At 39.5% G+C, this 15,670-nt stretch overlaps 1 long non-coding RNA gene across 2 annotated transcripts; it reads left to right on the forward strand.

Moving 5' to 3' along the window:
• The first annotated feature begins 888 nt into the window (after positions 1-888).
• On the forward strand, positions 889-13,672 carry LOC134158325 (uncharacterized). 2 transcript variants are annotated; one of them, XR_009962718.1, is made up of 3 exons: positions 889-1,709; positions 3,253-3,536; positions 13,511-13,672. It is a non-coding gene; the product is annotated as an uncharacterized LOC134158325 (long non-coding RNA). The 2 variants fall into 2 exon arrangements; XR_009962717.1 differs by having other exon boundaries at positions 900-1,709; positions 3,253-3,428.
• The last annotated feature ends 1,998 nt before the right edge of the window (positions 13,673-15,670 follow it).

The raw sequence follows: 15,670 nt of genomic DNA on the forward strand, positions 1-15,670 counted from the left end.
CCTTTAACAACATGTCTGTGATTGTCCTGCTCTCAAAAATCATTCATTTTGGGCTGCAGGTGTTCCAAGCAAAGGCCAAAAAACCAAAGGTAATGCCTACAGAAAAGGATATTCTTCCTACCACATGTGACAAATGCTGTGATACTGTAAATTTCTGACATTGACTTTCACTGCTGAGTTGACTTCTGTGGAATTTATGGCAATTGTATCACAAGAAAATGTGGCCATCAGTTTCTAAAGGCTTTGGTCTGGATTCTTTCAGTGTATTCTGCTGCTTGTATCTTCATCAGTATTGCTTGAGCCTTCTTCAGTATTGATTCTGTTCCAACAAAAATACACAGGATTTACCTGTGGCATGGAATGCAATAAGAGAAATTATCTAGACCCCAGATTAGAATGGTACTTTATCCCTAGCTGCAAATATATGATATTAGGAGGCGTGTCCTTGCAATCACCCTGCTGAATTAGAACCTGAATTTTCAGAAGATTGAGATTCCCATTCACATACACATGTGACCACGATAACAAGGGTAGTTAAGGTTTGGAGGGAGCCAGCTCTTTTGAATAGCACACAGAAAACACCTGGTCAATATTGTATAAATCTGCCAGGACGTGTGTGTTGAAGCCTTTTCCTGGTGATCAGTTGTGATTTCTTCACATTTAGATGAAACTGTGAATTAAAAAAAGTCATATTTAAATTTTTTTTTCCTGAAAAAGTTTTTTTTTTTGTACAAGTAATTTGCAGCCAGTACTTGCTGCTGAACTTCATAGGCTTGCATAGCTCCTACACTTTTAATACTGGATTATTTGGAGACAGATAATCACTTGGCAAGAGAAAAAAATGTGTGTATCAGATTTGGGTTTGCAAGATATGGACAAAATAGGAAAGAAAAAAGAGCCCCCTCAGTCATAAAACTTCAAACCCTCACCTTCCTTGCAGAGTGAAACTTGAGAAATGTACCTCCTCATATTAAATACCCTCCTGTTCTGCTAGGAGGTGGGCCTCAAGACATGCTTCATAATAATGGTTCTGGGAGAGACCAAGGGAAGTTTTCTGGTGGCCAGCGCTCATGCTGGTAATGAAAGGAACACGTTGAATTACAAATACTGATGCCTCATCTTTCCCGAGAAGATGCTGTGACTGAGCTGTACAAATCAAACCTTTATTTCTAAGAGAAGTGGCTGGTATAAGAGAGAGGTGTAAATAGGTAGTTAGTAAGTTGAGTGTCTTGGTCTTGACCGAAGGTTAGTGCCAAGAAAATTGTCAGTAATGAGCCCCAAGGAGTCATGTATGTGTAGCTCACTCAAAAGGAGCCTAAAGAAATCAGCAGCAAAAGTCTGGGGGAAAGCGCTATCTAGATACATGTTCTGACTTGCAGGCGCTATTTCCAGCCACATTTGGCTTTCATTTACAAATCCTGCTTTGCACATGGGGTCTGTCTCACAGGTGTAGTGTGTTCCAGACAGCAGAGATCAAACAAAATTGGATAAATCTGCCTATTGAGACTTAACACATGATGTGTGCTGGAAGATATGATACAACACCTTTGGTTCTCTGTAGTTATTCATGAGTTGGAACATACTCTTATTTAAAGAGGTTCACTGAAAAACTGTTTTTTTACTTTGTTCTAGCCTAACACTTGCCTTCAAACAACTGGGGGGGATTTTCCCTGTAGCAGCAACAGTTTATATGAGCTGTGACCTCTCAGGTAGGTCCTCTTTGTTTTTCAGCTAGTCCAGGATCTTTAGTCTGTCTGCTGGTGCTAATTATTTCTCTTGGGTCTTTGGGAACACAGTAATCAAGCAGTTAAAACAACAAAAGAGACAACCCAGCCCTGCTCTATCCCTGTGCCATTCTGCTGTTTCATGAGCCCTAGATTAGAGGGTTAATCGAAAGCTTTAACTCTTCTCACATAATAGTCCAGGTGCCTTTAACAGTTGGGAAATAACAATGATTTTGGCTTCAAATTTGTTCAACTTGCTGCAAAGTCACATTTCCTTTCAGCTAGATAGCAAGTTTAGGCTTTGCATATAAAATCATCTGGGAGAAGACATTCTCAACACAGATATTTTGGGCTCTTCCTTTGACCAAAAATGTATTGCTTCCTTTCACATCATTTTCTTTCTGGATTTGTTTCCAGGGTTAGGAAGTACAGAAAAGTTTACTCTATTCTGAAAATACTGCTCAGTAACAACAACAGAAAAGAATCCAAGGCTCTTGTAATTTTTTTTCACCACTCACTGGAAAGAATCTGCTAGAAAACGTGTTGCTAATAATTGCTGTATGTAAGCTGTCTTGGGGATTTATTCTGAAACCCCTTTCCCTGAAGAGTGTCCTTAAAATAATAGGAAGGCTTATATGTTCCCACAGTCCTAGAAACTATGTAGTGTGGGTTTTACCTCAGGCTAAGGCTGCTTCAGCTTAGTTGAAAGAATAATGGCTGGGTGAAGATCTTTCTTTGAAGGACCCACAGTAGTTTTGTAGACTGTGAATGAAGAGATGAACCATCATCGTATTCTTGTACAGAAACCCAAGAAGTGTTTCAACCCAGGGATTCATTTAAAAATGTCTCTGTTGTGGAAGGATTATTTGGGACAAGCACTGAGAGGTGGAGGAAAGACTGAGCAAAGACTAAGAGAAAACTACTGCAAATGGTAGCAGTAGGTCTCCAAAACATTAGTACAAAGCCTGCAATGACAAAAGTGGTCCAGAAATGAAACTCGAGGTATAGTACTACTTTTGCAATGAGGAAAAGCGGCTGGTTAAAAGGTAATCAAAAGTGACTAAAAAAAGGAACAAGTTTTAATAAATCTAGGGAGGCATCTGTGAAGAGGAAAATTTGTGTCTTCTGACAGAAATGTCAAGTCTACAGCAGATTGTTTCTCTCCAGTCTTGAAATCAGTCTTGAAAATGACAATTTGGAAATGTCACACACCAGCAGACAACTTGAATGAAGTTACTGGCTCAGCAGTTAAAATGCTGATTTACAAAGCCCCAAGAATGGTACCTGCTCCATAAGGGAAGATGGAGACGAACTCCACTGCCCCAAGATGCTGCATCTTGACTTGGTGTGATAAACTGGGAGACCAAGAGGAATCAAGTAGGCTCCTAAAGGAGAAGCTGTTGGCCATCAGACCCTCTTTTTGAGGCCAGGAAAACCTAACTCAGAACTGTCCCTTAGAAACACACAGTTGACTGGGTGCCATCCTCGGATGCATAATCTTTACTTTGCTGCATTATGAATTTTTTAGGAGCTGTGAGACTTGTTTGGGCACTCCAGAAAGTGCTGTCATAGTGCCAGGACCAGACCTCAGAGCTGTCTGAAATGTTGAGATGGGCTGTCAGAAGACTGTAAATACAATGTCCAGACCCCTAAAGACTGGATAGATGTGGTTATACTGCTGCAGTAAATGCTGCCCTTCCGCAGGTGATCAAATCTAGAATCTGGATAAACAAAGTAATGCATAAGTGTGCTAGAGGGGAAAGCAGCTACAACAAGTAGCAGTTTCTCAGATCAACTCCGGAAAGAAAACCAGTAAGAAGGATGCATAAAACAAAAGGTATAGCAAAAATATGAGAGATGGATGGAAAAACAGAGATGGTATCGCTGGAGAAGCTGCTGAAAGAGATGATATTGAAACACTTGATCGGCTCAAGTAGATCCAAAGGGTCATACTTGCACTGCTCAGCTCATCCATGGTAACAGAGGAGAGTGCAGAAAACAGGGAGAGTGGGGAAACGTGGTGACAGCACTCTCCAGAAGAGCTGGACAGATTAATACTACAAATTGGTGCTACCTGAGGTTAGGGAAATGCCAGGCACCTGCAGGTAGACACTGGTACTGCAGACTGAGAGGACAGAAAGGAGAGGGGAGGGAGTGGAGTGGAACATTTTATGCAGAAGTAATAATACACTACTAAGACCTTAACTACAAACCCCCTTTGAATCAATTTACTGAGAAAAGGAGGTAGAAGTATCTGGATAGATGTTTAAGAATTAAACAGGTTGCTCTGCCAGGACAATCTGCTGGAAAGAACCAAGAAAAGAGCTGACTAGCAGTAAGCTTCTGTTGAAGTCAGGCTGAGAGGGAAAGTTTCTGTGTCTGAACATCAAGATGTAAGACGAAGTTGAGAGATTTACATTGTTCTTGCCCTAAGCAGTGTTTGGCAGACTAAATATGATTCCTCTTCAAGGTACAAATTTAAGTTAGCATTTAGGTCTAGAGTATGGCCTAAAAGGAGGAATGTAGTATCCATATTACTGATTGTCCATATTAACTGTGTTTAAGTGTTTAAGGCTATGCTGGATGAGGCTTTGAGCAACCTGTTCTAGTGGAAGGTGTCTCTGCCCATGGCAGTGGGGTTGGAACTAAATTATCTTTAAGGTCCCTTCTGACCTGAACCATTCTGTGATTCTATGATTCGATGATTATCATTTGATAATTGTACTTTGGGGCAATATAGAGTTTAAGGATGAGTTTTCCACTGCCAGAGCAATGTTTAGCAAGGTTTTATGACCAACATTTCAGGAATCAACTTTTCCTCCTGAGAGTTTTCAGAATGGGAGATTTTGACACAAGCTCTAAGAAGGCCACAAAAAGAAATGAATGGAATTGTTTTGCCCATATAAAAATAACTGGGGAACGCCAAAATTCATCATTATTGGCAGCCTCAGGGCACACTGCTGCAAGTCAGTGTTGCTGGGACAGTGCAGGAGGTTTGGACCATGTCTGCTTGCAATTTGCCAAGTTCTCATTGTTGCTTATTCATTTCTCACTTTCCAGCATAATAAAGTCAACGTTTTTCATATTTGGATGGCAAAGTCCAGCTGAGTTAATTAAATCAGAAGTGAGCAGGATACCAAGTGATTTCATAGAGTGTGTCAGTTGTGTTTCTTATGCAGGAGATTTTCTCAGTATGCTCTGTTTGGAACATGGAAGAAAAATGAAAATGTCATAGTATTTCTCCCCCATTTCTAGTGTGCATGACAAGTAATGCCCTTCTGACTGTGCCATCTTTGTCAGGAGAGGTTGGCAGCTCCTCCCAAGCTCTGTGCCCAACTGGATAAGTCACAGAAAAACAGCCTTAGGCTTCAGACCGCCATCCAAATTGGTGGAGTTTGACAAGTTATTACATGTCATCTGAGCCACAGTAATTCCATGGATGTGCTTTAAGCATGTGGCAAATCTAAGTTACTGTACTACAGATTTAGATGCTTTCACTGCAGGCTAAGATAATCTGTAGCATTCAATTAAGAGTTATCTTCTGTACTTGCTTTGCTGGGAGAGTTACAATACAAAGAGAACAGGGATTTTGCATCTGGGCTACACATATAATATGGCTATGCAATGGTTATGAAATAAGCTTTCTACAGTTCAAGACTAGGGACTGACTAAGTCAAACTTTGCCTTCAGTATGTTTTGACCTTTATTTGCCCAGAGAGCTGAATAGCTCTAAGCTGTCCTCCTTTCTGCTTCCAGCCGAGTCTGTTTTCCTCTCACACCTGTGTATAACATTGTTTGGTCAGACTTAGTGAGGACTGACAGTAGCTGGTAAATAACTGTGATAGATTTCGTAGTAAGGAGGCTGCCTCTCCAGGAACTGCTACAAAGGTGATATGCTTCACAAAAACTATGAGCAAAGCCAAGAAAGGAAGAGTTTATTTTGCTCAGGACAAGGATAGCAGGATTTGAACCCTACAAACTTAAATTTGCTCTTTCCTTTTTTGTTTTGTTAACAGCATTTTCTTGCCAGGTGCCTACATTTTCAAAGTGATATTATTCAGTGAATCTCATTGTATAAGAAATGAAAAGTGCCTTAGACTTTTATCTGTGATAGTGAGATGCAGAACTTGGCAAAAATGAAATTTGCTTTTCTTGCCATTAGGGATATAACAAAGTTACTTTTTAGGTCTGTACTCTCATTAGTTTTTGGATTTATTTATTCATCAACAAATATATAGTACAAGCCATTTTTATTAAGAGCAGCAGTGTTAGGCTCTCACAACATGACTTCATGAGAATTCAATGAGGTCAAAACACAGCAAGTAGCTAACTGATTCCCTCAGGTAGCATTAAAGGAGAGGAAACTGAACTGCCCACATGCATAAGACTGCTTTCCATGGATTTTCCATTAAATGTTCTGTCAGTTTGCTGAAGTTTTCTTTACTTGTTGAAAGCAGCCAAACTAATATTACAGAAAAGAGTAGTTAGAAGTGAGAGAATAGTACTCTGGGAGTTTCCTTCAGATTTGGGAATTTCTCTGTAGTTTTTTTCCAGATTCCCAGCCAACCACAGGATAAACTGATACCTACCTCAGTGCTGTACACAGTGTTGTAATGTCTTGCAAGACCAGAAAAAAAATGTTTTTGTGACATGCTGAATTTTTTTTTCTAGTTTTTAGCCTTTTTGTCTTAAATCTATATTGTAAATAGTGCTAGAGGAATGAAGTCAGTGTGGGATCAGTTTAGAGAATGATTGCTACTAGTGTGTAATACTAGGCATCGAAAAGAATGAGTGTGGATGTCTGAAAATACCCGAAGGGAAAACCTTTGAGTATACACCGCAGCTACGTTTAAAATACACTTTTAGTCTGCAGTCACTTGGTGGTGCTCTTGAGTTGTATTTCAGCTTTGAAACAGATCATGTGCAGAAAGGAATATGTTACTCAATTGTTCTTCCATTTTCACTCCTCTCTCATCTGAATACTGAATTTAGGGTAGGGTCCCACTGCACACTCCTGAGCTCTTTCTTAGGACCCTCCTGCATAGACTCGCTGTGAGTTCTTCTATGCCAGAAATTATTAGACCAGGAGGGGGGATGCATCTCACTATTTCCAGCCATCTAAAAATATCCACTGAAAATTAGTTGTCCAGGCTCTCTTCACTGTTGCTATAGAGGCAGAGGCCCTCCCATGAAGTACTTCATCTCAACTCGCCATAAGCCAGGCAGCAGTTCTCCTTTGACCAAGGAGGAAGCCTACACGGGTATGATTGTACTAGATTCCTATTTTTTTTTTTTTTTTGTTCCTCTTCCTAAATTTCTTCTTTTGTTATTTGTCCGTGTATGCTAATACAGCCCCATGTTGCATTCAAACCACAGCCAAGCTGTCATCTATCTGAGATAAGCAGAGCTTGTCATGTTATAGGAACCAGCATGAGGTATACGACCAAATGTTTAGAAATTCTACAGTATCTCAACTGTAACAGGAGTCCAAAGAGCTAAACCATACCTTGAAACGATGCTAAAAGCAGCTGCATCAGCTCTGCCCTGGTATTTCCAGGACTTCTGTTCATGGCAGGCCTCTGTGGATTCACTGTGGAGCTAAGTCTTCTGAAACTGCAGTTATAGAATCATAGAATAGTTAGGGTTGGAAAGGACCTTAGGATCATCAAGTTCCAACCCCCTGCCATGGGCAGGGATACCTCACACTAGACCATGTCACCCAAGACTCCACCCAACCTGCCCTTGAACACTGCCAGGGATGCTGAAAATCTGGTCCTGGCACTATTCTGACACATCGCTGCTCATCTGAAACACTTCAGCAAGGTTATTAGACTGATAAAATGATTTAGTCAATTCTGACTTGTATACAAGGACAGAGAAGCCAGTCACAATTTATTTTTCAGCATATATATCTTTCTGTAACAACTTTTTGCTCAGATGGTATGATCTCCAACATGTTGACTTCTTGGATGTCACAACAAAAATTACTGTAAAACAAAAATTACTGTAAAGCATACATACTTACATATGTGTGTTATGTTTTGTGTTTTAATAGCGTGTAACAAAGGAAGACACCTTTGTAATGCCAGAAAATATATCTTAAATAACTCATGTTTATAAGAAAATAGCTGCAAGTTATGCTACTGATGATTTTGTATTTATGGGAACTCAGTGGGAAGTGAGTGGCTTCTAATCCAGACTCAAATAGGGAGGCTTTTTTAATGGCAATGTCTTTCCTCTGCAAAGTGCATGCTTTAAAGGTTTGAGTTAGATTCTTTGGCCCCATGATCTGACTAATCAGACAGCTTAGAATTTGCAGACATTGTATCAGCATTTGTTTCCCTTAAATTCTGGGTATGTTGATGTGCCATTTGTCTAGGTGTGATTTTTCAGTTAGTTCTTGATCAGCAGCAATTTGAATGTGATGCAGCAGACCCCATCTGGACCTAACGCTGCATTTGTGTTGCTGTGAGATTTCAAGTAAATGTTATTGGAAAGTTTTATTATCTGCTGGGAATACCAACAAGGAAAGTCAATTAATGTCAAACAGTATTTTCACACTGCCATACCCTGAGGGTTGCTAAACCCTGGTCAGCTCTATGAAGATGTAATGGAAACAGAGTGCAGTTAAAGCTGAAAAAACTACTGAAGAGCTGATTACACTCCATCCATCACATGTATCTGAGGAATTTTGTTCTTAGAGATAAAAAGGTGCTCTATGGGCAGCTTGCCAGGCAAACACAACCTCCTGTGGCCCAGGGGGTTGATGGCTGAGCCACTCCTACTGTCAAGTGATGCTCATCTGAACTTGGACTACATTTTTTCCTTCCCACTCTGCAGTGCATTGATTGGTGCTGCTGGCAGATTTGCCACTGCGGTATTTCCCCCCTCTTCTCGCATAGAACAGATTGTCCTGTTGCAGCAACAAAAGGACCATAGCAGTTTTATCTCACTCTAGGAACAGGAAGCAAAATAAAGAATCCTACCAGACTGTTCATAAGCTTTCAAAACCAAAATGCACAAGGGTCAGAGTTCTCCGCCTGTGTGCTCCATCTATGGAAAGAAACAATTCATTGTTGAACCAGTGAATTCCTCTCCAGCAGATTTCTCAAGCACTATAAGGAGTCTGATACATTGAATGAGACATCTATGTTGAAGAGCTGAAGAAATGCTTACTCCTATTTTGCCTCAATCTGGGCTTTTTTTTTGTCCTTTGTATTTATTTTTCAAGAAAGGAAAACATTCTCAGTAGCTGTCAGCCTGATATCTGTAAAATGTTCTGCTTTCTCTGAATGACCACAGGAAAAGGTCTGAAGTTGAATGTTTTCTGGAAGTTGCATGAATTATATGAATTACTAGTCCTACCAAAAAATATTTGTATAAACAAGGAAGAACATATGTTTCCTATTTGATGTAAAATACAGTTTTCTTACAAAGAAACAGAAAACATTGAATTCCGTACAACAGAAGAAATAGTAATTCAGAATAGTTTTAATGTATATTGCCACAGCCTGTCAGTCACTGATGATGCTTGCCACTCCTTCCACCTGTTATTTTTTTCTATTTCATGCAAAACCACACTTTGCAAGAAAAGGGATTTTATGTCAGGGCTCGATTAATAACTGAATGTAAGTGATGTTTATTAGCTACCAGGTTTATCAACTATCCAGTATTAGCCATTTCTGGCAGAATGTGTGCCTTTGAAATGTAGATGATTGTTTTTGCAATAGTAACTTATTCACAGGATCCTCCATTTTAAATACAGCTTATGCTGCAAACAACATAGTGAAATACATACAAATGATTTCAGCAACCTCAGAATTTAAGATTATTTGTAGATCTTATGTTGTTTATAGACTAAATGCTGTGAACAAACACCATTTTACTATATTCTAAACAATATCTATGTGATCTGTCAATAAAATTTAACTGATGCATCCAGGTAGGATACATCTTGCTGAAAGATAGTTAAGTGATATTTCTTAGGTTGGACTTTCCTAAACTTGAGTGGTATCAGTGAATACCATGGAAGGTTCTGCAAATTTCTTTTTTGGTTCTGCAGAAAACTTCATAGTTTGAGTCAAGCTTGGTATGGGTGGAATGGGAATGAATCGATAAAATGTTTTTTTACAATAACTTCTGGCTCATCAGTCTTCTTGTGATTTCTACACCACAAAAAAACATTGATTGGTGCTTAATGATCTGAAGAGTATATGAGCCTAGGTACAGTTACATCTGACTTAAGAGATTTTTTTAGTCATCTGGGAATCAGACTGTGTGGATTTCATTCTTGGCTTGCTGAGTGATTTTAGGCATATTCCCCATGTGCACAAATGAAGGGTCACTGGGGTTATGGCTAAACTGTGGAGCTTGGGGTATTTCATAGCTCCCAGCAGCAGCTAAACACCACTTGTGATCCAGCTCCATTTAGCACAAGGTCTGCATGAATGGTGGCTTTCCATTGGAACTGGTCACTTGCTAGGGAGCTATGGATGACGGAGGCCAGGATTTTAAGGCATTGGGGTGTGCTAAATACATTAGGACTGGAGCCCAGACAACCCAATTCTCTGCACAAATGAATTTCTGAAATCAAATAAATAGCATTCTTTGAGCTGCTATTTAATAATTGTTAATGACAGATCTGCTTAATAGCTTGGAATATGCTATGCAGTCACTGAAATGTGTAATTTTCTGGCAAGCCAGGAGCTAATTGATGCAGAAGACCAGACATAGTCTGTAGTTACCTATGCTTCAGTTCCCGTCTCTTTTGTTTGTATGCTGTGGTGTCTTAGAGCTAGCTAGGTCTAATGGAACCACAAAGCTGCTGGGCACTGAGGATGACCTGGGGAAAGGGAATGAGATGCTGACTGAGAAGCACAGATTCCTGAAAAGGTGTTAAAGGGGTCAAAGAACAGTGGGTAGATAGTAGGAAAATAAATGCCTTGAAAAGGTAGTTATGTCAAGAACTAGTGTGGCACCGGGTGTTCCTACCAAGCAGAGGGAGATCTGATTTGAAGACCTCAGCAAACCTGGGAGTATCGTCTCATGTTCCACTGGGTCAGTTTGCCCCAGGGTCCCTCGCAATAGAGCATTGGGACACAGTGACCTGGCTGCAGTGATGTGGACTCAGAGATATTTCCATGAGACTGACCCTATCTTTTGCAATTACTGAATGATGATCCCGAACATAAATTTGCATGATTAGTGGGTCATTTTAACCTTCACTTTGTTTTCTGGAGAGCTGCTACCCAGCTGAACTTCTGTGCCTAGACAAGCACATAACAGGGCTCTTACTGAGCTGCATAGTATTTTTTTTAATGTCAACTCTTAATTTTGTGAAGATCGATCAGACTTCCCATTCTGCCCATCCCAAAGTTGACTCCAGCATTCCTGTGCCTTCCCTGCTCTTCTTTACTCCAGCATCACTTGCAGTTTCAATGGCAGTTCTCTCTGTGATTGAGATCCTAAGGGTAACAACTGTAGATCAAGCAGAGGTTCCTCTGGATGCTCCTTGAGGTTTCCAGCTTGGCAATTATTCTCTGATAATTTAGTCTCTAGGCACATTTATATGAGCAAATTAAGCATGCCAGGAAATGGTCCTGGAATCGGGACTCAGTCATTTGTGATATTTATGAACTGTTAGAACAGCCATGGCTGCGATTTTGGTGCAAGAAAGCTAACATTTTCTATAGCAATGTTTGAGCATGGGTGAGGTTGACATGGACCAGAGACCACGTAGGCTGATCAAGAGACACCTTGTATGGTCACCATGTATGGAGGGGAAGAAAATTAAACAATGTGGACATAGGATGGTCTGTGCTAGAAAATGGGTCTAAGCATAGTTTAGTTCACTTGTAGGTTTGTATTGTTTGGATCTAGGCTTTTCATTGTAGTTGCAGATTATTATTATTTTTTTAAATATTTTGTGTATTAGTTTTTTATTTCTAATTTATGAAAATATGATGTGGGACAATGCCAGAAAGTGTGTTGATATTAAGTGACACAACACTGTGTTTCCTTACTGATAAGGCCCAAACTTCTTTTGCAGGAGGAAATTAGATGGATTTGCCATAATATATTGACTGTGACTTCTCTCCTTGCTATTTTCTAAATGTTTTCAAATAACATGGATTTTCATTCTAGTACTCACCTGGGTTTAGGCTGGCTGACCTGTAATTCTGTAACTGCCATTTACCTCATTTTTCCAATGGGAGACCCTTGAATTTCCTTTGCCAGCCTTCTGAAGCCTCAGCTATCCTCCATGAACTCTTCAAGGTGGTGGTTTTGAAATGGTGTTGGAGTGCATCTCATCAAACCAACTTTTATCACCACTCTTTCATCTTCTATTTCCCTGCTGTAAACTGAATTCTTGCTCTCTTCTCTCTTGCAGTAATACCATTATCTACTTTGAACACTTTAATGTCGTTGTAAGCTTTCTTTTTCCACCAAGCAGGGAACTATTCTTTGAAAAGTGTTCAGATACTACCGTGAAATGAGACACAACTTTAATAAAATATTCTGTTGGGCTCTAGGAAAGTAAGGCATTCACATGTCTATAACCCCAGAATATAACCTGCATTTTGTTAGTTGTTAAATACGTTTATGTGAGACATTTGAGCAAATGTGGGAATGAGTTGTGTCAAAAGCTTAAAAACTCTTTTGTTCGCTATAATGATTCTTTTACCTTTAGCACTTGTTACACTGTTTAACTTAGGAAGGAATGGCTTATGCATGCACACATGGCAAAGCATACAGAAAACCACTTTATTATTTGTCAAAACTTGTGCTGAACTATTTGAGACAGTATTATGCAGACTTTCTTTTTTAGGGAGTCATATGGGTGGCTAGTTTGGTAATGGAATTGGCAAAGATGATGTTGGCTAAGTGGCTGGATCAAGAGCTTTGATGTAATAAAGCACTTTCAAGGCTTTTTCTACAGTGTTTTGGACAGTCAGGAGATCCAGCTATCACTGTTCCATTATGTTAGTCCCCGTGGATATTGCATGCTGATACCCACCAAGTTGCTTAAGTTCATTAACTTCCAAGAACTTATAATCTAACTAACACAATTATTTTTTTATTTAATTCTGGATTAGATTTATTAATTAGTCTTGCATAGATTTAGAAATTCTACGTATTTCATGTTTATTTCTGGTAGGAATGTGAGAATGCTTCTGAGTCTTAATGGAAATGTAAAAGACAATTTAATTTCGATTGAAAAATTTTGTTTTCAAATGGACTCTAGTTAAAAGAGTTTTAATAACATGGTTACTGGTAGAATAATCACAGAATTTTATCTTTGCTCTAGGCACAGTCTGCCCACTGAGACATGATGTATTCATCATCTGTTCTCATTTGTAGAATATATTTCATTATAGTCTGATATTTCCTAAATTTTCTGACCTGGTATTCTGGAATACCATATTTGTAGAATTAGAATACTATCATTGCAAAGTAACTATCACATTTTCTGGAAAAATCCAATAGTTCATCCTGGACATTGAATACATAAACATTGTTATGACACTGATGTTTCCACTCTACCAGAAGAATTTCCAGCAATTTACTGACTTCTGTTATTAACATATGGTAAAAAAAGGTAAAACGTTTTATCAAGAGGTCGGTCAGTGGTATTTAAGAGACTGATCAATCTCTCAGGGTAGAATTCATCTGAGACTGAGACAGATTTAGATCTGTAAATATAGGTGCTTGGGAGGTCCTGTTGTGGAGTCAGTGGTGCTTGGAGGTTAGTCACTGACATCTTAATTTGATTGCCTTAACTTAAGGTGTCTACCACTATTTGAGGGACCTCAGGATGTAGCAGACATTCACACAGTACATCCACAAGACAACACCCCTTTGGAAGACCTGGGTACTTCTGGAGTGGCAAATTAAGGTGCAGCAGAATGCCTTGCTAAACATTATACAAAAAGCAGTATGTGTCTAATTTCAGGCAAATATGGATCAACCCCTTGACATTTACGTTGGGACACAATGAATGGTTCTACAGGCTTCACTGACTGGGTTGTCCAGAACACTGCTGTCGGTGGAAACCTTACACATCTGGCTTGCCAATGGATGCCTGCATGTAAACATCTGAATTTAAGTATTTGAATCTGAAGCCAAGTTCCCGTGTGGTGCAGGAACGGCATATTTACAAACAACTTGGAATATTACGCATATGAAATCCTTTTAGATGGAACAAAATAAAATAATTCCATGTTTTAAAAAATATTTCTGTGAAATTAATGGAATACTGTTAGGAAAATATATTTTTTTTAATTCTTTATCTTACATCTGTACAATTCTTGTTTTCTTCAGTGGCTAGAAACATACCCTCTTCCCTACCAAAACCACTTTTTGACTTGTGTGAATTCATGGTTTGCTGCAGACAGATAACATTTGGGTTCCTACATACTAGTCATACCTGTGGTTAACATAAATGGGTGAAATCAATCAAACTAAGATGTATTCTTGAGAAGGGTTTAATCCTGTTTACATGGAAAGGCATTCTTTATCCTCCATATGACCAAAATAGACCTTTTAAAAGGTGTCCACAAAAATTCATTGACAGTTCTGTGTTCTCAGCTTTCTCTCTCCTGTGGATAAAATTCCAGAGAAGATTCTGATAGCTAAGGACAGAATACGTGTGATAGGGAAGTCTCAGAGTTTCCTAGTCCAGTTGCATAAAAAACATCAGAGGCATATTAATACATTCCAAAGTTGTCAGGAAGCAATGCTGTTCAATTCCTCATCATTCAGAAGGTATGAAAATGACCCTGCATGTATGGGAAAGACTCTAATCATACATTTATGTCAGTCACATGTACTTTAAAGGAGTGGGGCCTAATTCTCAAATCCATGCAAGGCAGTTTTCATGAGTGAGCAGTAAAACGTATCTTTTCACTGCATGAAGGGTGAACATTTCCCCTTATGTGGGGTACCTTAGCTGCTACAAAGACTGCAGGATCATTTTCTGATTTCTAGTGCCAGCTGCCTTGTTACTCATGGTAATGGAAAATAATTGTTCTTATGTGTGCTGGAGCCTCATCACGGAATGGTGACAGGCACTTTCCTGCTTGCTTTTAAGTTTGGGCAGAATTTAGCTGTAATGAGCTAAAGACAAAAATATGAAGCCTGAAGTAATCCCTCTGTTAGTGAGGGGACAATGCTGAATGAAGCCTATGAAGAAGGTTCCGTGTAGGAGCTCTTTACACCGTAATGTGCACCCATTAAGCATTTCTGTATTGTTGGTTCAGCATTGCTATAAATCTGTATGCTAAACTGATTACAAATCCCATCTATCTTGGTATTAGTTACATACTAGTTATCCAGTTTGAGGCTTTCAGTTGCTGTCCTGATGGATAGCTGGGTTGAAGAACGTAAAAAATGTCCAGTAATGCTCGTGGTTTTCTGACGTAGGCTTGGTTTAAAGAGCTCTCAAGATCTGTCACATTTTAGTAAAGTGGAAGTTGGGAACTCTTTCAAAAGCAGAGAGATGCTGATAGCATTAGCCACAACAAAATCTGGTATTGCTAAGCGAAGAAACCACTAACAGGCATTCTGCTCTTCGTTGAGAAGCAGATAGAACATGTAAGGCACCACAGTACACAAGTCAAGGTTTTGGTCTAAAGAAACCACTGCCTGACACATTTCAGCACTGTTGCTCAGTTTCAGCGCCAGCTTTTACTCCTTGATCTGTGGAGAAGAACTATTCATTCATTCTAACACCTAGACCGCAATTAAATTGGTGAGGTTATGAATCAGTGCTGTTTTAGCAATAAACTGGGGTATGGTTGAAACAAAGTTCTCTGCAAGGCAAAGTGGAGAGTATGTTTCTAACAGCACGGGGCACCTTCAGGTGGCATTGGTGACAATAGCTTTGGGTTCTTCCTGGACAGGATCAGCATGAGGTAAGTGTCTGTCTCTCTAGGCTGCCTCAAGAG

The sequence above is a fragment of the Pezoporus occidentalis genome, unplaced genomic scaffold (genome assembly GCF_034315485.1).
Source record: "Pezoporus occidentalis ecotype Australia unplaced genomic scaffold, CSIRO_AGI_Poc_V1 ctg13, whole genome shotgun sequence".
In the NCBI taxonomy this organism is placed as follows: Eukaryota; Metazoa; Chordata; class Aves; order Psittaciformes; family Psittacidae; genus Pezoporus; species Pezoporus occidentalis.